This window comes from Prunus avium, chromosome 7 (genome assembly GCF_965620075.1).
Source record: "Prunus avium chromosome 7, drPruAviu1.hap1.1, whole genome shotgun sequence".
In the NCBI taxonomy this organism is placed as follows: Eukaryota; Viridiplantae; Streptophyta; class Magnoliopsida; order Rosales; family Rosaceae; genus Prunus; species Prunus avium.
In genome coordinates, this window is record NC_142290.1 from 2,898,577 (window position 1) to 2,904,576 (window position 6,000).

The following is a 6,000-nucleotide window of genomic DNA, read 5'->3' on the forward strand; positions in this document are numbered from 1 at the left end:
CTAATTTTACCCACCAAAATTAATTTGTTCACTTGGACTGGGGAGCGGCCACTTTAGATACCTAATTTCCGTGGTGATGTCATATGTGCATTATTAGTATAAGACACAGCAGTTTCATTTTCTTTACAAGTGATATTCAAACAAAGTAAGTATCATATTTGCGGAGATTTAACTGTTAACGCGGCGTGGTTGAAATGTAAGCTACCTTCAGAACGTGTGATGTCATATTTGCATTATCAGTATCATAAACACAGTTTTCTTTTTCTGTACTGGTGATATGCATTCATATTTAGTTCCATATTTGGCAAGATGCAACTGCTTACTTGGACATGTTAAAATGCAAGTTACCTTCAGACGTGGTGATGTCATTTTTGCATTATTAGTATCATATACAGTGTGATCATTTACTTTACTGTTAATGGTGCATTGATATTTAGTTTCATAGTTGGCAAAATGAAACTGATTACTTGGTCATGTTCAAATGTGACTAAGTCATTTGCTTCATAAGTGCTGATGTGATGTAAGCATAATAATTATCACGAGTTACCTTAATAATTTTTTGACTGCTAACGATGATAAGTAGTTTCATAAATGCTGTAAATACGTCCGTGCGTGAACACCAATTCTGTGCCTCCACCTTCATCGATGATTGTGAAGTGTCGTTTCACTCACACCGCTTGGGAAGCGAAGACAATAATAACTTATCTAAACCCAAAGTTGTCTTCGTCCATTGTAAAGTGGGTCACGACGGTTGGGTACATATAATCCGGCACTTTCTTCTTGGTCCACAAACGACACTGTGAATATTAAATCCTCCAGAGTCCCTTTTCAGTCCCTCTTCTCCAACAACCGAGATGGATATTCCACAATTGGCATGGTTTAAGGTGTTGCTCGTGGTTACAAAGCAGTCCTCTGAAGATCTGTACAGCATGGCCGGAACATGCAAGTTATTTCAAGAAATGCTGAATGATCCTGAGGTTTGGAGAACCGTGTCAGTAGGTAAGTACCAGTGGCATGAGGATTGGTATGAGTTTGATGAAGGCAAAATTGTTGAGTTCTTGCAAAAGTGCAAATGGAAGGGCACGGCATATGGAAGCCTCCTACGTTGTTGGCTTGCTAAGGCTGTTGAACCCTAGCGAGGGCAAGGAGGATGCGATGGAGTTTTTGTGCAATCTCAGCAAAACGAAGAAAATGAATAGGCAAGCTTGCAGGGATTTAATAATGTATCGACTGCTGAGGTATACAATGTGTGACATCGTGACTCCTCCAACGTTTGCAAAGTTTACAGCAGACGAACGTTTTTTTCAAGACTGCATTAACTGTGAAGGTAATCGGGAGTATTATCGATTATGGCACAGTAGGGGCGAATACTGTCGCAATGTAGATGCTTGGAACTGCTGTGAACCCTGCAAATGGAAGAGGGAGCTGTTCTGCTTCCAGCGCGAACTCCAGTTGATGACCTCGTGGATTTATGGTCTATATACATGCTATGATATGTGTTTTATTAAGAAACTATGTTTTTGGTTTTTACTGTTTTTATGTAAAGGTGAAACTGTGTGAACATAATGGTTGTATTGTTTTTATTTGAAGTATGTTTATGGTTTCGGGTCCTATATCGTTTCAGTGAGTGCTCTCACATGGGGAATCGCTAGTTCATATCCCCCAAACTGGCATTCGTTCAAGATGACAAACAGGCATTGGCATGGAGGTTGCGTGTTGTCAACCCGAAAAGGGATTATCCTTTCAGTCACTTCGTTGACAGTAGAAGTCTGAGCCATCCTTGATCTTCTAAGATACTCTGATGATCCCATAAATACCCCAAAAAATTTCCCCCCAATTTCCCGATTTGTCCTGCATTTGAAACTATATTTGCAACAAAACATAAGTGAAATTAAGTCATCCAGGAATCCCTTTTCACTAACATAATGATTTAAATACCGAAATTAACCAACGACATAAATGGAGGGCTTTTCCCATTTTTATTATAACCATCTACGACATTTCCGCACTATTTTCGGATTTGTCCAGCAATTTTTAGGATATCTGCACCAAACAAAAAAAGAAATGATTCCCATATTACGGAAATCCCTTTTCACTAACACAATGAATTACATATCAATTGCCATAGAAAACATTTTACCAAGTATTAACCCAAACCTGACGAAGGATTCATCCCCAAACATAGTTACGAAATTTCCGAATTTTTTCCATAATTTTCAGGCATTTTTAATGATTTTTGGAAATAAATAAATAAATAAAATATACAACAAATGCCAAGTGGAGGCGCTGGAGCGGGGAGCAACAAGCCTGACTGTCACGCGGCTTATTCCCATGCCACCACACGCCAGGTTTTGTATTTTTTAATAGTTTCCACTTAAATATTCAATTAAAAATCGAATTTGACGGTGAAAAATTGCCAAAAAATTCCTCAACGATCGAGACGAGATTTTCTTCAATGACATTTCCGGAAAAAGGGCAGGGCAAACAAATTTGGATACGAGATTAATGTGATCGAACAAATGAGAGTGTAGGGTTTAGAAAGTGTATTAGTGTTTTCATTTGCATCATCCGAATGTAGGGTTCGTTCCCTAATTTTATTTTTCACTCGCTCCTAAACCAGGTTTTGTACTTTCCCGATGAAGTATTCATCCCCAGACAGAGTTAGGAAATTTTCCTATTTTTTCCATAATTTTCAATTATTTTTAACAATTTTTGGAAAAACAACTGAATAAAATATACAACAACTGCCAAGTGGAGGCTCTGGAGCTGGGAGCTGCAAGCCTGACCGCCACGCGACGCATTCCAATGCCGCCACACGCGAGGTTTTTTATTTTTTAATCGTTTCCACTTAAATATTCAATAAAAAATCGAATTTGAGGGTGAAAAATTGCCGAAAGATTCCTCAACGATCGAGATGAGATTTTCTTCGATAACATATCCGGAAAAAAGGCAGGGCAAACAAATTTGGATACGAGATTAATGTGATCGAACACATGAGAGTGTAGGGTTTAGAAAGTGTATTAGTGTTTTCATTTGCATCATCCGACTGTAGGGTTCATTCCCTAATTTTATTTTTCACTCCTAAACCAGGTTTTGTACTTTCCCTATGAAGTATTCATCCCCAGACAGAGTTAGGAAATTTCCCAATTTTTTCCGTAATTTTCAGGCATTTTAAACATTTTTTGGAAAAAAAAACTGAATAAAATATACATCAAATGCCGAGTAGAGGCGCTGGAGTGGGGAGCTACAAGCCTGACCGCCACGCGGCGCATTCCCATGCCGCCACACGCCAGGTTTTGTAAGTTTTAATAGTTTCTACTTAAATATTCAATTAAAAATCGAATTTGACGGTGAAAAATTGCCGAAAAATTCCTCAGCGATTGAGACGAGATTTTCTTCGATGACATTTCTAGAAAAAGGGTAGGGCAAACAAATTTGGATACGGGATTAATGTGATCGAACATATGAGAGTGTAGGGTTTAGAAAGTGTATTAGTGTTTTCATTTACATCATCCTACTGTAGGGTTCAACCCCTAATTTTATTTTTCACTCGCTCCTAAACCAGGTTTTGTACTTTCCCTATAAAGTATTCATCCCCAGACAGAGTTAGGAAATTTCCCAATTTTTTCCTTAATTTTTAAGCATTTTTAACGATTTTTGGAAAAAAAAAGAAAAGAATAAAATATACAACAACTACCAAGTGGAGGCGCTGGAGTGGGGAGCTGCATGCCTGATCGCCACGCAGCGCATTCCCATGCCGCCACACGCCAAGTTTTGTATTTTTGAATCATTTGCACTTAAATATTCAATTAAAAATCGAATTTGAGGCTGAAAAAATGCAGAAAAATTCCTCAACGATCGAGACGAGATTTTCTTCGATGACATTTCCGGAAATAGGGGCAGGCCAAACAAATTTGGATACGGGATTAATGTGATCGAACATATGAGAGTGTAGGGTTTAGAAAATGTATAAGTGTTTTCATTTGCATCATCCGAATGTAGGGTTCATTCCCTAATTTTATTTTTCACTCGCTCCTAAACCAGGTTTTGTACTTTCCTTGTGAAGTATTCATCCCCAGACAGAGTTAGGAAATTTCCCTATTTTTTCCATAATTTTCAGTTATTTTTAACAATTTTTGGAAAAAAAACTGAATAAAATATACAACAACTGTCAAATGGAGGCGGTGGAGCGGGGAGCTGCAAGCCTGACCGCCATGCGGCGCATTCCAATGCTGCCACACGCCAGGTTTTGAATTTTTTAATCGTTTCCACTTAAATATTCAATAAAAAATCGAATTTGAGGGTGAAAAATTGTCGAAAAATTCCACAACGATCGAGATGAGATTTTCTTCGATGACATATTCGGAAAAAGGGCAGGGCAAACAAATTTGTATACGAGATTAATGTGATTGAACACATGAGAGTGTCGGGTTTAGAAAGTGTATTAGTGTTTTCTTTTGCATCATCCGACTGTAGGGTTCATTCCCTAATTTTATTTTTCACTCGCTCCTAAACCAGGTTTTGTACTTTCTCTATGAAGTATTCATCCCCAGACAGAGTTAGGAAATTTCCCAAATTTTTCCTTAATTTTCAGGCATTTTTAACGATTTTTGGAAAAAAACTGAATAAAATATACATCAAATGCCAAGTGGAGGCGCTGGAGTGGGGAGCTACAAGCCTGACCGCCACGCAGCGCATTCTCATGCCGCCGCACACTAGGTTTTTTATTTTTTAAATAGTTTCCACTTAAATGTTCAATTAAAAATCGAATTTGACGGTGAAAAATTGCCGAAAAATTCATCAGCGATTGAGACGAGATTTTCTTCGATGACATTTCCGGAAAAAGGGCAAGGCAAACAAATTTGGATACGGGATTAATGTGATCGAACATATGAGAGTGTAGGGTTTAGAAAGTGTATTAGTGTTTTCATTTGCATCATCCTACTGTAGGGTTCATTCCCCAATTTTATTTTTCACTCGTTCCTAAACCAGGTTTTGTACTTTCCATATGAAGTATTCATCCCCAGACAGAGGTAGGAAATTTCCCAATTTTTTCCATAATTTTCAGGCATTTTTAAAGAATTTTGGAAAAACAAAACTGAATAAAATATACAACAACTGCCAAGTGGAGGCGCTGGAGTGGGGAGCTACAAGCCTGACCGCCACGCAGCGCATTCCCATGCCGCCACACGCCAGGTTTTGTATTTTTTAATCGTTTCCACTTAAATATTCAATTAAAAATCGAATTTGAGGGTGAAAAATTGCCAAAAAATTCCTCAACGATCGAGACGATATGTTCTTCGATGACATATCCCGAAAAAGGGCAGGGCAAACAAATTTGGATACGGGATTAATGTGATCGAACACATGAGAGTGTAGGGTTTAGAAAGTGTATTAGTGTTTTCATTTGCATCATCCGAATGTAGGTTTCGTTCCCTAATTTTATTTTTCACTCGCTCCTAAACCAGGTTTTGTACTTTCCTTATGAAGTATTCATCCCCAGACAGAGTTAGGAAATGTCCCAATTTTTTCTGTAATTTTCAGGCATTTTTAACGATTTTTGGAAAAATATTGAATAAAATATACAACAAATGCCAAGTAGGGGCGCTGGAGCGGGGAGCTGCAAGCCTGACCGCCACGTGGCGCATTCTCATGCCGCCACATGCTAATTTTTTTCAATTTTTAATTGTTTCCACTGAAATTTTGAATTAAAGGATGACTTCAAGGGTGTAGGGGTTTGCCGTCTACGGTTTAGGGTTTACTGTGGAGTGCTTAGGGTTAAAAAATATTTAAAATTCCCCAAACCAATGTTTTTCTTTCCCGCTCATGGGTTAGGGTTACAAAATATAAAACATTCCTGCAAATTTCGAATTTCCCACTCACAGTCACGGATTTTTACGACCAAAACAGGACAATTCAAACTTGAAACTCCATATTAGTTCTCCCCAAAAAATAAAATACAATTCCTTTTCAGAATTGAAGGAAAAGAATTTGGGGGTT